We start from the raw sequence: 17,514 nt of genomic DNA on the forward strand, positions 1-17,514 counted from the left end.
CCACAGAGCCCGTCACGGGGCTGAAACGCACGAACTGTGAGATCATGACCTGAGCTGAAGTTGGACGCTTAACCGACTGGGCCACCCAGGCGCCCCTGAATGCAACATTTTAAGTGCATAAATCTTTGGTAGAATAGTGATAATATAAAATGATAATTTACATTATATTAATTTACAAATGCAAGCTTGGCAGTAAAAAACAAGAATATATAATTGGATTGTTTTTTCTTCTTTCAGTTAGCCATCCTCCAGATTAAAAGTTGAAGTTATTCTGAGAAAAAAAATACACACACAGGATTGAAAGTAAGCTTTTTCTGTTAATATGACTTACTTGAATATTAACCTCCTTAGACATATGTTAATTCTGTTATATAATTTAGTAGGAGTTGAATTAGCCTGTCTCCCATTCTCCTTTTCTGTTTCTCTACCTTCCCCCCTTTCCACCCCTCCTGTGAGTTTTGGTAACTGTACTTCTTTGTAGTGTGAATATTTTCTTAATTGAAGTAATGTATACACTTGTGAATTATTTGTGATTTTTATGAGTTCTTCTGTAAAAACTACAAAAATTATATTTTCAGGAAAGAATGTTTTAATTTACTCACCCACCAAGTACTTATTTGTGTGCCTACAATGTATCAGGTAGGTATTAGGAAAGGAATTTTCTAACAAAGTCATGTTGGGTTCTTTTCAGATGTAGGGAGAGATGAGATGCCTTATTAAATGCTCTAAAAATTCATTGACTCTCTGAAGCAAAAGAGTAGCAATGTGTTGAGTATTTATGATACATGTAAACATAAGATGTATGAAAACAGTAGTACAAAGAATGGAAAGTGAGAATTGGAATTATATTTTGTAGGGTTTTTACACTAAATGTGAAATAATATATTAGTTAAAGATACATATTGTAAACCCTATGAGACTCCAAACACAATTTTTAAAGTGGTGTTAATAAAAGTCAATAGAGGAAATAGAATTAAATCTTAAAAAATGCTTGATTAATTCAAAAGAAGGCAGAAAAAAAAGAACAAATTGGAAAAAAGTAACAGGTAGGAAAATGGTAAATTTTAATCAATCATATTATATCAACCATATAAATATAAACACACCAATGTAAAGACACAGATTATGAAATTAGACTAAATAAAGCATGAGCCAATTATATGTTGCCTATAGGAAACCTAAGTGAAACATAAAGACACATATAGTTAACAGGTATAAGGATGAAAAAAGGTATACTATGTAAACATAAAGTAAAATAAAGCCAAGGTAGATATGTCTATCTCAGATATGTAATCTCCAGAAGGAGAAACATAACCAAAGATAATGAGGGACATTCCATTATAATAAAGGGGTCCATTCACCAAGAACATAAAACAATTCTAAATATGTATGCACCCAACATTCATTTAAAAATGTATGAGCAGACCAAAAAAGGGGGTGACATTTCACATCCATCAAAATGCCTACAAACAGACTGATCATATTAAATGTTATCAAGAATGTGTAGCACTCAGAACTCCTGTATGTTGATCATGGGAATATAAACTAGTATAATCACTTAGGGAACAAGTTTGGAAGTACTTAAAAAGTTAAACATATATTTCTAATCTGCAGCCATTTCACCTTTGGATATTAAGAATAAGAAAATAGAAAGCACATGTCTGTACCAAGACTTGTATATGAATGTTCATAGCAATTTTATTTGGATTGCCAAAACTTGGAAACAACTTAAATGTTGATCAACAATTGGCTGGATAAAAAAACATCGTGTGGAATATAACAGAGCAGTAAAAGGAATGAACATTTTTTTTTCAAATTTTTACTTAAATTCTAGTTAGTTAACATAGAGTGTAATATTGGTTTAAGTGGTACATTTTAGTGATTCATCACTCACATGTAACACCTAGTGCTCAACAGGACAGGTGTCCTCCTTAATACCCATCACCCATTTAGCCCATCCCCTACCCACCTTCCTCCACCAACCCTCAGTTTGTTCTCTCTTATTAAGAGTCTCCTATGGTTTGTTTCCCTCTCTTTTTTTTCTCTTCCCATATGTTCATCTGTTTTGTTTCTTAAATTCCCCATATGAGTGAGATCATATAGTATTTGCCTTTCTCTGTCCAACTTATTTCACTTAGCATGATACACTCTAGCTCCATCCACATTGTTGCAAGTGGCAAAATGTCACTCTTTTTGATGGCTGGGTAATATTTCATTTTCATATCTTCTTTTTCCATTCAATAGTCATTATACATGTGGGCTCTTTCCATAGTTTGGCTGTTGTTAATAGTGCTTCTATAAACATCTGGGTGTGTGTACCCCGTTTGAATCTGTATTTTTTGTACCCTTTGAATAAATACCCAGTAGTGGAATTGCTGGATCATTGGGTAGTTCTATTTTTAACTTGTGGAGGAACCTCCATACTATTGTCCAGAGTAGCTGCACTAATTTGCATTCCTACCAGCGGTGCAAAAGAGTTCCCCTTTCTATACATCCTCACCAATACTTGTTTCTTTTGTTGTTAATTTTAGTCATTCTGACAGGTGTGAGGTGTTATCTCATTGTGGTTTTGATTTGTATTTCCCTGATGATGAGTGATGTTGAGGATCTTCTCATGTGTCTGTTAGCCATCTGGATGTCTTCTTTGGAAAAATGTCTATTCATGTCTTCTGCTCATTTCTTCACTCGATTATTTGTTTTTGGGGTGTTGAGTTTGATAAATTCTTGATAGATTTTGGATACTAACCCTTTATCAGATATGTCATTTTTTTTCTTTTTCTTCTTTTATATTTTTAAAATAAAGTTTTATACATATATAGTTTGAAAGGTCAAATCGCCTATGTTTTATTATTAAAAAAAATTACTCCTCTGTGCTCCATTTCCTCCCCTCCCTGAAGACAACTGTGTTTGCCGGCTTAAGTGGATTATTTTAGGATTTATTTCACATCTATAATTATCACACTTTTAATGCTACTTGATTTTCTGATTTTAGGCTTTATCAACAATCTACTATCATGGAGGGTAAGTATGTAGCTCTCCCCTCTCCACATGCACCCTTTCCTGTCCCCCAATTTAGATTACGTTGTAACTCCAGCTGAATCAATATTCAGTGTTTACGTTATGATAATGTAAACATTATTCACAACAAATATATGGAAGTACTTTCCTTTCCTGCACATTTTTTTCCCTTACAGAGTTAAAAATAGTCTTGATTTTTGTTTTGCTTAGTTTTGTATGTGCTCAGTACTAACTCACCCCCTCTCTCCCAGTTGTCCCTTATTTGAACTAAAGCTTCCCTCAAAACATTGTGACACGTCAGGTATTTCTAGTAATTTCTTCTTCCTGAAGAAGTCTTCCCAGGCCTTCTGGCTGTTTCAGTCAAGTGTGGGTGCCCTCTGATGTGATGCAAGGTGTTATCCTGGGATGGGTCTTCCCCATCATTCTTCTCCATCTCCTTTCATCTTTCTCCTGTGCTGAACTGTCCCTGTTGTAGCTCATGCTGTCTTCTTTCTTGGTCTACTCTTTCATTTCGGTGGAGAGCATCTCCCAGTAGCTTGCTCAGAAATGTTATCTGGCGGGTAAAGATTTGAAGGCTTTTCTTGTCTGAACATACCTTCGGCCTACCTTTATATTTGATTTTGATTGGTAGTTTGACTGGGTATAGAATTTTAAGTTGTTAGTAGTTTTCCTTCAGAACTTTGAAGGTGTTATTCTACTGCCTGTCAAACTTCTAGTTTTCCCATTGAGAAGTCATGCTGATACCTTATCTGGTTCCTCTTTTTCTTCTGTTTTTATCTTATTATAAATTTATTTTTTAAGTTCTCAGTTATGCCATTAAAAGGAATAACATTAGTAACAGCAGTGAGGTTGTTGGATAAAAACAAAAAGAAATGGGGGATTACAGATAGACTTTTGGATCTCCATCAGCTTTTGATGATGCAGTTTATTTTGGTATTTTGTTTCAGTTTCATAGATTTAGAAGTAGCTGTACATGATCATAGTTTGTTATGCTCAGTATAGACTATTCTTAAATTAAGTTGATACTATTTTTTTAAAAGGAAGAATGACAGGAAGTTCTTGCTTAGAGTTTAATTCCTAACAATATCTTAACAATGGTCAAGTTCTTTTACCTAAATTTACAGGTTGAGTAAGTACTACCCAAGACAAGCATGCTGATACACAGTCCCTTGTGATCATTATCTACTTTGTGCCGTGAGGACAGCATATGTCTCCTAGTGTCCTGAACCTTATGTGACAAGTGGGAGATAGATTTTCTTTTTTTTTAAATTAACTTGTTTTATTTTTTTATTTTTTAATTTACATCCAAATTAGTTAGCATATAGTGCAACAATGATTTCTGGAGTAGATTCCTTATTGCCCCTTACCCATTTAGCCCATCCCCCCCTCCCACAAGCCCTCCAGCAACCCTCAGTTTGTTCTCCATATTTATGAGTCTCTTCTGTTTTGTCCCCCTCCCTGTTTTTATATTATTTTTGTTTCCCTTCCCTTATGTTCATCTGTTTTGTCTCTTAAAGTCGTCATATGAGTGAAGTCATATGATTTTTGTCTTTCTCTGACTAATTTAACTTAGCATAATACCTTCCAGTTCTATACATGTAGTTGCAAATGGCAAGATTTCATTCTTTTTGATTGCCGAGTAATACTCCATTGTATATATATACCACCTCTTCTTTATCCATTCATCCATCCATTTGGGCTCTTTCCATACTTGGCTATTGTTGATAGTGCTGCTGTAAACATGGGGGTGCATGTGTCCCTTCGAAACAGCACACCTATATCATGTGGATAAATGCCTAGTAGTGCAGTTGCTGGGTCGTAAGGTAGTTCTATTTTTAGTTTTTTGAGGAACCTCCATACTGTTTTCCAGACTGGCTGCACCAGCTTTCATTCCCATCAGATATGTCATTTGTAAATATCTTCTCCCATTCTATCGGTTGTTTCTTTAGTTTTGCTGATTGTTTCCTTTGCTGTGCAGAAGCTTTTTATCTTGATGAGGTCCCAAGAGTGCATGTTTGCTTTTGTTTCCCTGGCCTACTGCAATGTGTCTAGTAAGAAGTTGCTCTGGCCAAGGTCAAAGAGGGGGGGCTGCCTGTGGTCTCCTCTAGGATTTTGATGCTTTCCTCTCTCATATTTAGGTCTTTTATCCATTTTGAATTTATTTTTGTGTATGGTGTAAGACAGTACTTTCTTAGGCATGTTGCTGTCCAGTTTTCTCAGCACCATTTCCTGAAGAGACTGTGTTTTTTCCAGTGGATATTCTTACCAATTTTGTCAAAAATTAATTGGCCATACGTTTGTGTGTCCATTTCTGGGTTCTTGCTTCTGTTCCAACGATCTGTGTTTGTTTGTTTTTTGTTTATTTTTGTGTTGTGTTTGTGTGTGTGTGTGTGCCAGTACCATACTGTCTTGATGATTACAGCTTTGTAATACAGCTTGAGGTCCAGAACTGTGATGCCTCCAGCTTTGGTTTACTTTTCCAACATTACTTTGGTTATTTGGTGTCTTTTCCCATACAAATTTTGGGATTGTTTCTTCTAGCTTTGTGAATACTGCTGGTGTTATTTTGATATGGATTGCATTGAATGTGTAGATTGCTTTGGGTAGTATCAACATTTTAACAATATTTGTTCTTCCAACCCATAAGCATGGAATATTTTTCCTTTTTTTGTGTGTCTTCTTCAGTTTCTTTCATGAGCTTTGTATAGTTTTCAGTATATTGATTTCTCGCCTCTTTGGTTAGGTTTATTCCTAGGTATTTTATGGTTTTGGTGCAATTGTAAATGGGATTGATTCCTTGATTTCTCTTTCTGTGCTTCATTATTGGTGTATAGAAATGCATCCAATTTCTCTACATTGATTTTGTATCTTATATCTTTGCTGAAATCATGTATCAGTTCTAGAGTTTTTTGGTGGAGTCTTTTGGGTTTTCCACATAGAGTATCATGTCATCTGTGAAGAGTGAAATTGTGACTTCCTCTTTAGTTTTCAGAGTACAGATATTTTACTTCTTTGATTAGACTTATTCTTAGGTACCTTGTTGGTTTTGGTGCAATTGTAAATGGAATTAATTTTTTTTAATTTCTTTTTCTGTTGCTTCATTATTGGTATATAGCTCTCCATGCAAGAAATAACATGGGAGAATCTAAAAAGAATTGAGTTGAGTGAAAAAAAAACAAAAAAATAAATAATGTCTACTTCTGTTTGTATGGAATTCTAAAACTGAAAACAATAAAAATTCTAGAAAATGCAAACTAATTTATAGTGACAGTATGTTTATCAATGTCTCCCTGAGGCAAATGGAAGAGAGACACTAGGGATAATAATTGAACATGAACTAACTTTGGAGGAGGGATGGTTTCATGGTTGTCTATACATTGAAACTTACATGATTGTACACTGTAAATATGTGCAATTTATTATATGTCAATTTTTCAAAGAGTGAAAAATAACTCAGTTATTTAAACCTTTCACAATATTTCATCTAGAACTAAGGCTGGAACATTAACAAATCTAGAGGGTTGACATCTCATGACTTCAATTTTATTATTGGGTTCAGCTTGCCACACTGTTTCTCTAGGATGAGTCCTTATTTAGAAGGCTCTGCATGTAAAGGTGTTTTTAACTGCCTGAACCACCAGTATACTATTAAGAGGGACTGTGTGTGAGTCCTAGTGGTTAGGCTTTGTACAGTTCACTCACTTGGGAAAATGAAAAGATATTAGTAAGCATGTAAGGGGCAATGTTTAATGAACACAAAATTAGGGGTTCTACAACTTGCTCCTAAATTCCTTTCTGGAACCAACTGTGGCTTCAGATTCACCATTTCACCTCCGATCTTTTTATATCCACCTTTAAAAAATAAGGAACTAAACAAATTCTAAGGACACTTCCACTTCTAAAAACATGATTCAATAGCAATAAATACTTATGTACCCCTCTACTCTGTATCCACCACTGTGCTAGTTGTTAAAGATCTGCAGATAAAATAAAGGAAGCAGTAAGTAAATCATTATAATACAATGTGTTTTCTGTGACTATACACATCAGCACAGGGTGCTTAAGGAATACAGAGGAAAGAATGCCCAACTCTGGGAACGGGTGAGGATATCTGTTGGTTATTCTCCCATTTTCCTCTGCCACTTTGCCACTGTCTAGCATTGCTGATTATCCCAGGTATCCCTGTGATTCTAGAGAGGTTGATGCCACTGTGCTGCTATACTTAAAGCCTAAGCTTGTTCAGGCTAAATGTTTAGGACTTAGGCGGAGAATTTTGGAACACACCCATAATGAATACAGGATAGGAATCATAAATACCTTCATTCTAATTTCTCCTCTGGACACGAATATACCAATAATTCAGGCATACCCTGTACAATACCTCTACAGTTAACGTCTTCCAATATTTTATTCCCTTTAAATGTTTAAAACATTTGAGCCAAATGCTCGTTTTTGCTACCTGAGTAGCATATTCATGTTAGACCAGGCAAGGATATGTATGCAGTTCTTTAAATTGCTATGACTGGTCATAAGCCTACTCATGTTGCCTGCCTGTGTGAAGGCAGCTTGACTTGACTATGTGAACCAGTCTCATAAGGAGTAAATTATTACTTTCCAGTAGTTCAAAGAAATTCTTTATTTCTGTTTACATGACAACTTCTCTTCCACCTTTCTACCTTCTGGCCTATAAATATCAAGTTGATGTTCTGTGTGCTTTAAAGAAAAAAAAGGTAATTTTAAAGTAGACTCTGATTTTCTTTACCTTTTTTTTAACTTTAACTTTTTCTAGTATAAACTCCCATCTTCAATTATTTTATCTGTTCATTATTTTCATTTTTAAGCTTCCAGTGATTTTTTTAATTTATGTAACATTCATGGATGCTTATTTACCTTTTAAAAGAGAGAAAATCACATATTTGGTTATTATTCAAAGGAGAAGATTAATATGGGCTTCCAGATCTCCATGGGAACACAATAGGTGTTCCCCACGATTTATTTTCTGGAAATGGAGAAAAAAATCGTTTCCATGGAGATGCAAAGGTGAACTAAACAGAGATGTCCCTGAGGGCATTGACATCAGTAAGCACTGACAATTCTGCCACCTCCCTGATCCCAAATATGAGGTGCTTCTGAATTCAACCCAAAATGACAATGAGTGACATAATTAGACATATTTTTGTGTCTTCTCAGGAATTAAAAAAAACTATTTGGGTTTGCCAATTAGAATGGGTAGGTCATATAAAATAATATGAGAAAAACACTTCTTTGGAAACACAATAATGAAGTTCAAGGCTCACTGTGGGGGAAAAAAAAGATGAAACAAGACACCCGTGAAATGACAATATGTCCTTGCTGTTGGAAAAAGAGAATTTCTTAATTAGTGGATTTTATCATAGAGGAGTTTTGAAATTAGGAGACAACTAAACCAGTACATATTTATTGCTTTCATGTAAGAATTCTCACACAAAACCTTTTTCCTTTACATTTGGCTTCTATAGATCTAGGCAATCAGTATTCAATTTGCTGGTAGTAGTCTTGTTTCCAGTGAGGTAGAAGAAATAATTCCTTCCTTCTGTAGTTGTATACTTGGTTAGTTTTAAAACATGGTATCTATATGCTTAAGTAAAAATGCAAACCATACTGTGTTTAACAAATTCAACAAAAAAGAGCAGCACGCAGAATAGAGCAGACTTGGTTTGTGTGTTGCTTCTTTAATGGGTTAATTTATTCAAGGAAACATTATTGAGTGTAATTGTGTGCCTGGTGTTGTTCACAAAGTTGAGAATACAGAAATAAAAGATAAGAAATTGCGATCTTGAGAGAGTACAAACAACATAATAAAGGACATGGAAGAAGTAGGAGTAGGGAATGGTAGGGACATTTAGGAGCATGTGCAGTGCAGCTAAGACGGGGGGGGGGCAGGTGATGTGACCCATGCATTGGAGGTTGAATAAATGTAGGATGTAATCAAGTAGAGGAGGGAAGGGGAACAGTATACAAAACACCAGTGAGTGAGTTAGCCTGAGACATGAGGAAAATTGCAGTATAAGTGCTTCACCATGACCGAAAGGATGGAAGCAGGTGTGGGAAATGCTGGAGAAAAAGCCAGAATGTTGATTGAGAACACTTCTGCAGTGTTCTCAGCATTTAAAGCAAATTGGTGGAATCCAGACTGGGTTCTCAGAAATAGCACCTTAGGCTATACTGGGGAGAGATTGGAAGCTCATGTGATTATAAGCAAAGAAACAAGTAGGAACCCACTAAAATATTATTCCAAGGAGATAATTCATGTGAGTGGTTTCAGTATCCATGATGGATATAGATATTTTATCCTTGGAAAGAGGCTTTTGAATTGTATGGATACAGGTTGATTTTATATCAATATATTGCACTAAGACAGATTGCAGAGTGACTTATGAGTACTATTTGGTCCAAATGTGTGCTGGTTCACTCCGCTGAAAATAACTGAATTTGAATCTGTTTAGATTCACCAAGTAAGTGGAAACCAAGTTTGCCAGTGTCTACCACTTTGTATTATTTATTTCACATATTGGGGTTATCATCAAGAGTACTTAGATTTGAACCACATTAGTCTGTAAACACTCATTTAAAGGTAGTCCTGACTGTTAATTTTGGATGTCACATTATCCTTTTTGTGTACATCCTCTTAATTTTGTTCATGCTTGCCTTATATGTTCTGCTGAATTTTATTTTTTTAATAATTTTTATAAATGTTTATTTATTTATTTTGAGAGAGACAGTGTGAGCAGGGGAGGGACAGAGAGAGGAGAGAGAGAATCCCAAGCAGCTCCATTGCTGCCAGCTGCAGAGCCTGAGGCAGGCCTCTAACCCACCAACTGTGAGATCATGACTTGAGTGGAAACCAAGGGTCAGTCACCTAATGGACTGGGACACCCAGGTGCCCCTGTTCTGCTGATTTTTAAAGTAATTTTATGGGAGTGCCTGGGTGGCTTAGTCCGTTAAGTGTCTGATTTCAGCTCAGGTCATGATTTCACGGTTTGTGGGTTTGAGCCCCGCACTGGGTTCTGTGCTGACAGCTCAGAGCCTGTTTCGGATTCTGTGTCTGTCTCTTTGCCCCTATCCTGCTCATGCTCTGTCTCAAAAATAAATAAACATTAAAGTAATTTTTATCTTAGGATTTATCATTGATATTGACCTATTTGAAATTATTTGACAAATTTGACCACATTTTAAGGCTAGATCTTTATTAAGTATAAAAAGAATATCTACATGATCTAATATAGCCTGTTGATTTATGTTTATCAATAAGTAAATCAATAAGTAATAAAAGCATTTTCTTGGATAAGTTTTTTTGACATGAAATACTACCATTTGGTAGCTTTGAGATTTTACCTGTGTAGTTTTTGGTTACTGGGCCTCAAAGTGAATACAGTAGTCCTATCTATGTTATCTATATATCATATATTTTGTTTTCTTTCTTTTTCCATTTATTTAGACAATGTATGAGCCTGAATTAGTGTTTTTCTTTTCTCGGATTGTCTAAATTGCTTATAATCTTTTGCCACTATTTCAAGAATTGAGCTTGATAACTTAATAATATAAACTTAGGGATTTATTGCTTCTCACTGTTACATAGAATAAGACTTTGAGTAACCAGATGATATTTAACAAGACAGGTAAATTGTGATTGTTGGAAGCCTAATAATCCATGGAGTAATTTGTCAGTATTTCTTATCTAAATGATGCACTTGGAGACCAAATATAACTATTGTCACTGCATAATAAAAATAGCAAGCAAATATTTAGTATTTACAATATTCCAACTACTTCTAAGCAATTACATGGGATGAACTGATTTAGTCATTGCAATAATCTTTTTAAAGATTTTTTTTAATGTTTGTTTATTTTTGAGAGAGAGACAGAGAAATAGAGTGTGAGTTGGGTAGGGACAGAGGGAGAGGGAGACACAAAATCTGAAGGAAGCTCCAGGCTCTGAGCTGTCAGCACAGAGCCTGACACAGGGCTTGAACTCACAAACTGTGAGATGACCTGAGCCTAAGTCAGACACTCAACTGACCGAGCCACCCAGGCACCACAATGATTGCAATAATCTTATAATGATTTTTACAAATAAGAAAATCAAGACACAAAATGCTTAATTAACCTGGCTAATAAAACATAGCTAGTAAGCGATAGGGCTTGGATTTTGAATCTGAAAAATCTTAATTAGAGTGAATTTGTATGATGATACAAGGAATTACTCTTCTATATGGACTATGATAGGTGATCTAGCCACTGATATTTGTGGATTTATTTGGTATCACATCATTAACAATTTTTATTAGAGAATATTTCAAATACATGCAAACATAGTGGTAATTTCTTTGTACCCATTATGCTATTTCAGTAATAACCAACACCTGTCCAATCTTGTCTCACCTGTACTCCCATTTCTACCCCTTCAAAAAACTGAATTATTTTAAATAAAACCAAAATATTATAGTATCTTATCTCTTAAAAATAGAGAACACAGATACCATTATCATAATTAAAAATTGTTAATATCGTTTCATGTTTAGTCATTTATATCACATATATTTTGAGTTGCATGGAATCTTTCCCAAGCCTTGCAAACTAATATGAAATTATAATTTATAGTATTTCTGGAAAAATCCAGTAAAGGTGTATTTTTCTAAGACTGTAACTTCTAGAGCCTGGCCCAGTACCTGGCAATAGCAAGACATTCATAGGATACGTGTTGACCTCACCTTGTTTAAAACATGGAACAAAGATGTCAACTGTTGGTTTTCCTTCTCTTTTAATTGCCCTGTTTAATATGTAACCACATATTTTATATGTTTTTAATACTAAAATCCATGTTACATCCATTATTGAAAGTATAATTAATAACACTTTTTCCTATTAATTGTTAAGGACTTCTTCATAGTATTATGAACACCATCAGTATCACTGAAATGCTGTGTATTTGCCATCACCAACTCCTCTGACAACTTCCACCTCTGTTTCACCTTCTGGAACATTGAGTTTCTTTGTGCTTTCAATAGAACAGTTTGGGGAAGACTGACTTCTTAGCAGAAATGAAACACTATTATAGAGTGCAGGTTTGTTAAGAAGCCTCCTGTACTTGAAAATGATGTGACAGGTGTGCTGAACTAAAAGTCATCCGCTCTTTATTAGTTCACTTGCAATAAGCTCCTGTGATTCCCCAGAGACAAGGCGCTATGAATATTATTTCACTATAGTGGCAACTACAAAGGAAAATAAAATTTAGGGGTGAGGGACTCATAGAATTTCTAAACTTCTGGATGTGTTATTTGCACCTCAAGTTTTCCACTAGAATGAGCCAACGTCAAGTATATTACTTGGGAGAACCTGATAAAAGCTGTTTATTAGAATGAGTAGAAGGAAATGGGGAAAGAGGACCCACAGGAATTAACTTCCTAGCACATGTCATGCCTCAGGCAATTGACTTTTATGTCACTGAATCTTCAAGACAACTCTAGGAGGAAGGTAGGATCCCCATTTGAAGGATATGGAAACAGATTTAGATCAAGTTACATATTTTCAGTGACAACGCCTGATGCAGGTGTTTCCACTGTAAAAGTTTTGAGTTTACCATCATACCATTTTTAACCCCAAAGACATCATATTACCCTTTTATATAAACAAAATAAGATATAGAAGGGTACTTTAGGGTATGATAATGTATTTTGTATCATTGGGAAAAAATTATTTTTTTTATGGTTGGAAGTGGTTTATTATAAGTAACAAAAGATGTAACTGGGTTGACAAGAGTTACAGATTACAAGAGCTGTAGGAGCTCGGTCCCAGGAACCAGGAACAAAGATGAAATACATATTTATTATAATATTACAACTTCTATTAAATTGGTTATTCAGATTAATTGCCCCAAATATCTGTGGAATCCACCCCTCCATTTCTGTTCTTCCACCACCATGTTGTTTTGGGTTCTTATCGTTCATCTAGGTCATTGCACTAGCCATGTTTTATTTATTTATTTATTTATTTATTACCATTTTCTTTTTAATTTACATCCAAGTTAGTGTATGGTGCAACAATGATTTCAGGAGTATGTTTCTTTTTTTTTTTTTTTTCAATATATGAAGTTTATTGTCAAATTGGTTTCCATACAACACCCAGTGCTCATCCCAACAGGTGCCCTCCTCAATACCCATCACCCACCCTCCCCTCCCTCCCACCCCCCATCAACCCTTAGTTTGTTCTCAGTTTTTAAGAGTCTCTTATGCTTTGGGAATGCAAATTGGTGCAACCACTCTGGAAAACAGTGTGGAGGTTCCTCAAAAAATTAAAAATAGACCTACCCTATGACCCAGCAATAGCACTGCTAGGAATTTACCCAAGGGATACAGGAGTACTGATGCATAGGGCCACTTGTACCCCGATGTTTATAGCAGCACTTTCAACAATAGCCAAATTATGGAAAGAGCCTAAATGTCCATCAACTGATGAATGGATAAAGAAATTGTGGTTTATATACACAATGGAGTACTACGTGGCAATGAGAAGGAATGAAATATGGCCCTTTGTAGCAACGTGGATGGAACTGGAGAGTGTGATGCTAAGTGAAATAAGCCATACAGAGAAAGACAGATACCATATGGTTTCACTCTTATGTGGATCCTGAGAAACTTAACAGAAACCCATGGGGGAGGGGAAGGAAAAAAAAAAAAAGAGGTTAGAGTGGAAGAAAGCCAAAAATTATTTTTCAATTCACTGGATTGGTGCAATTGTCCATTCACTTGGAAGAAGATAAACTTTGTCCGTATTTCACATGATCAAAAAAATTACTAAAAGTAGACCAAAACAGAAACTATAAATTCTGTAGTAGGGAAAGCTTTTCCATCCATGACATAAACCTCAAAAACCATAAGGGGTGAGATGGACAGATATGGGCACATTAGCATTAAAAACATTGAATGGTTAAAGACAGTTTAACAAAGTTAGAAGGGAAAATGGGTAGAAACATTTAGAAGGTAATTGAATAGGAAAAAGTGTAATACTTTCACTATATAGAAAAAATGCAACAAAATATATGACAAAAAAAACCCTCAACAGCCTAGACCAGAAGTAGACAATAGTTAAAGAGTAATAGTTCACGTTTGAATTGGAGTGACTAAAAAACATCTGGGGTGCCTGAGTGGCTCAGTCATGATCTCAAGGTTCCTGGGATGGAGCCCCATGTTGGGCTCTGTGGTCATAGCATGGAGCCTGCTTGGGATTCTCTCTCTCCCAGTCTCCTCCCCCTCCCCCACTTGTGCACTCTCACTCTCTCTCTCTCAAAATAAATAAATAACCATTAAAAATTTTAAAAATATTATAAAAATAAACACTATAAAATGCAAATCAAAATGGCAGTTTTTTTTCTATCAAAAATGCATAAATCTGCTTAAGCATTATTGGCATCAGTTTTGGGGGATTAATGCAATGGAATGCTACTCATATGGAAATGACATATATGTTTATATGCTGACTTGTAAAGATAGTTCATAATAAAGGATTTATAACAAAGCATGTTGTAAAATTCCATTCTTTTGGTAGAAAACTAAACAAAATTAGCTGTGTCCATATGTTTGTGTGTTTATTCTCATCTTTCTAAGTTTCTAGCTATGACATTAAACACAAAATGTGTTGATATATAAATACATAGATGTATGGATAGAATAAGGTATTGATACTTCTAAATACCAATACTAAATACTAAATACACTGGAGAAAGGAAAGAGGAGATTTTTTTCTTTTATATACATTTAAAACGTTATGAAAGAATAATTGGATTATAAGTGATTTCTTTAACTTGTTAATGTAATCCTCTTGTATAATCGGAAGAAATTAACATTAATACAGTGATTTCAAATTTCTTTTTAAAAAATGTTTATTTATTTTGAGAGACAGAGAGTGAGCAAGCACAAGGAGGGGAGGGGCAGAGAGAGAGGGAGGGAGAGAGAGAATCCCAGGCAGATTCTGCACTGTTAGCGTGGAGCCCCCCCACCCCTCACCCCCTGAACTTGGGGCTGGATCTCACAAACCGCAAGATCATGACCTGAGCTGAAATCAAGAGTCTGATGCTTAGCTGAATGAGGCATTCAGGTGACCCTCAAATGTCTTTTGTAAATTGTGAAATATAGACTTCTGGAATTTTAGCTGTATTATATATTGTATATTGCTTGGGCTTATAAAAAATACTCTTTTTAAATGTTTAGTTTTGAGAGAGAGAGAGAAGAGAGAGACAGAGCACGAGTGGGGAGAGAGGCAGAGAGAGGAGACACAGATTCTGAAGCAGTTTCTAGGCTCCAAGCTGTCAGCACAGAGCCCAAACCAGGGCTTGAACCCACCAACTGCGAGATCATGACTGGAGCTGAAGTCGGACACTTAACCAACTGAGCCACTCAGGCACCCCTAAAAATATCTCCAAAAATTATCATACTCTTTACTAACAGTGGGGAAAAAATAGCAAACTGGAACGTAAATACTAATGCCTTAAACATAGCATACATCTGTAAAACAATAAGGGTATATACCCTATCAAACATGAGAAAATGCACCCAAACGAATGTTAAAGCATGGAAATACAAACTTCAGCCTACCAAGCATGCATGGACTCAGCTCGCATCCGTTTGTGTATGTATAATTTTATGTTGGTCACTGATAAGAACTGGGATAATTGCACATGTGTAGGAAAAGGTCTTGAAGGATAAATGCAAACTAAGAACAGTGCTTCTTTGTGGAGAGGAAAGGTGACTGGTATTAAGGTAGAGCTAAAGGGACTTAATTACCTTATTTGTAGTTGCATTTAATGAAGAGAATGTATTCCTATATTAATTTGTATAATTCAAATTTCGGAATAAATAATACATTTGAAAGGTTTTTGAGGGTGATAGATCTCTCTTTCAGCCATGGGCAATTCCTGGGAAGGACTAAGTACTGACACCTGTCAGTAGGCCATCCTCACAAAAGCAGGGAATTAGCTTTTTAAAGCTAATTTAAAGCCCTGCATGGGGGGATCTGAACGGGAGAATGCCGTGCTTGTTACAGTTTGTCCGCTTCTTCTCTGTGCAGCTACTCCAGCATTCTGGTGGGCCTCTTTTCCTGGTGGAGATGTCTAAGAGAGAGGTCAGTGGTACAAACTATAATCCTCACAACTGAAGATTCAGGCCTGCGAGTGGTAAGTAACGTCTTCCTCTATTGACATTCTAGATTGCCCTCACTCTCAGAACTTTGCTGTCCTAAGTGGTTTACTCGGTGGAGTGATCTAGACCCTCTACACTGAGGGCTCTGAGTTCTTGTCACATCCTTCTCAGGCTCTTGAGCTTTTCCATGTAACTTAAAAAATTAACAGAGGAATACCAAGAGATACTCAAAGGGTTCACTTTGGTGCCCCAAAATGGCTCCCCACCCTCCTCAGGTGACAGAAGCTGTATCTTCTTCTGATAAGAGCCAGTGGTTCCTGCCAGCATGATGATTCTTGCTCTTGCCCCCTAATCCCTTGGCACTGAGACCCCAACAGACGAGGGAGGTAGCTGTAACTTAAGGATCGGTGGGATTCTTGCTGTATCGTAATGCTCCTTTAAGAACCAATACTTGTAAACCTACAAAGCTCAGGACTGTGAATGCCCAGATATTGAGAGTTATAGGTTTATGTGCATTATTGTGTGTTTACATAAACATATATATATATGAATATGATTTTATATCTATGTAACTTTGCAAATAGATTATATATAAAAATTGTATATACACATATCTCTATAGCTCCCTGTATTTCCTAACTCTGTTTGCTGAAAGACCATGAACTATGACACTCTGTTAGTAATGTATACACCAAACACTTGGATTTGATTTCTAGAAACAATCTTCCACTAAAAGGAACCAAGGCTCCTTAGATTATAGAGCTGGAGCCGGTGAGCATATAACAGGGGTATTAAGGTTAGCATATAATATATTGTTATGCATAAAATAATTAAATGGTTAAAGGCTGATTGAAACATGGCAAAAAAAAAAACAAAAGCAAAAACACAGATGTAAGTTTGAAGGAGCTCACCAACCGTATGACAGTTTAAACATCAAAATAGATAATGAGAGTGTGAGATTGCTACTTAATGAATAAAAGAGAAATCCACCACTCCACACTTGTATAAGTAGATAAATAAGGAAGAAGGAAAAGGACTTCAGAGTAGATTATCAATGATAGATAAAGAAGAAATGATGAAATACACAATCATTGTTTAGCAACTATCACCTGGGTAGTAGGCACAGGTGAGAACCATCAATTAAAGGCTTGCCTGTAGGGGTTTGATGAGGAACAGAATATCGATGTAATCAAAATACCTCCCCATGAGATAGTAATCAAAATACCTCCCCATACAATAGTAACCAAAACAAGGGGAGGAAGCTTTACTGCAGTGCATGATGCTGAGAACAGCACTGCCATCCAACTCTGGGACCTCAACTTCC

At 35.8% G+C, this 17,514-nt stretch overlaps 1 long non-coding RNA gene across 1 annotated transcript in view; it reads left to right on the forward strand.

Moving 5' to 3' along the window:
* Positions 1 to 240: 240 nt before the first annotated feature.
* The window catches only part of LOC125934841 (uncharacterized), a 120,984-nt gene continuing 103,710 nt past the window's right edge, over positions 241 to 17,514 (forward strand). The window contains exons 1-2 of the long non-coding RNA XR_007461539.1: positions 241 to 303; positions 16,120 to 16,225. This is a non-coding gene — a long non-coding RNA (uncharacterized LOC125934841). The remainder of the gene's footprint in view (positions 304 to 16,119; positions 16,226 to 17,514) is intronic.

The sequence above is a fragment of the Panthera uncia genome (assembly GCF_023721935.1).
Source record: "Panthera uncia isolate 11264 chromosome A1 unlocalized genomic scaffold, Puncia_PCG_1.0 HiC_scaffold_17, whole genome shotgun sequence".
NCBI classification, from domain to species: Eukaryota; Metazoa; Chordata; class Mammalia; order Carnivora; family Felidae; genus Panthera; species Panthera uncia.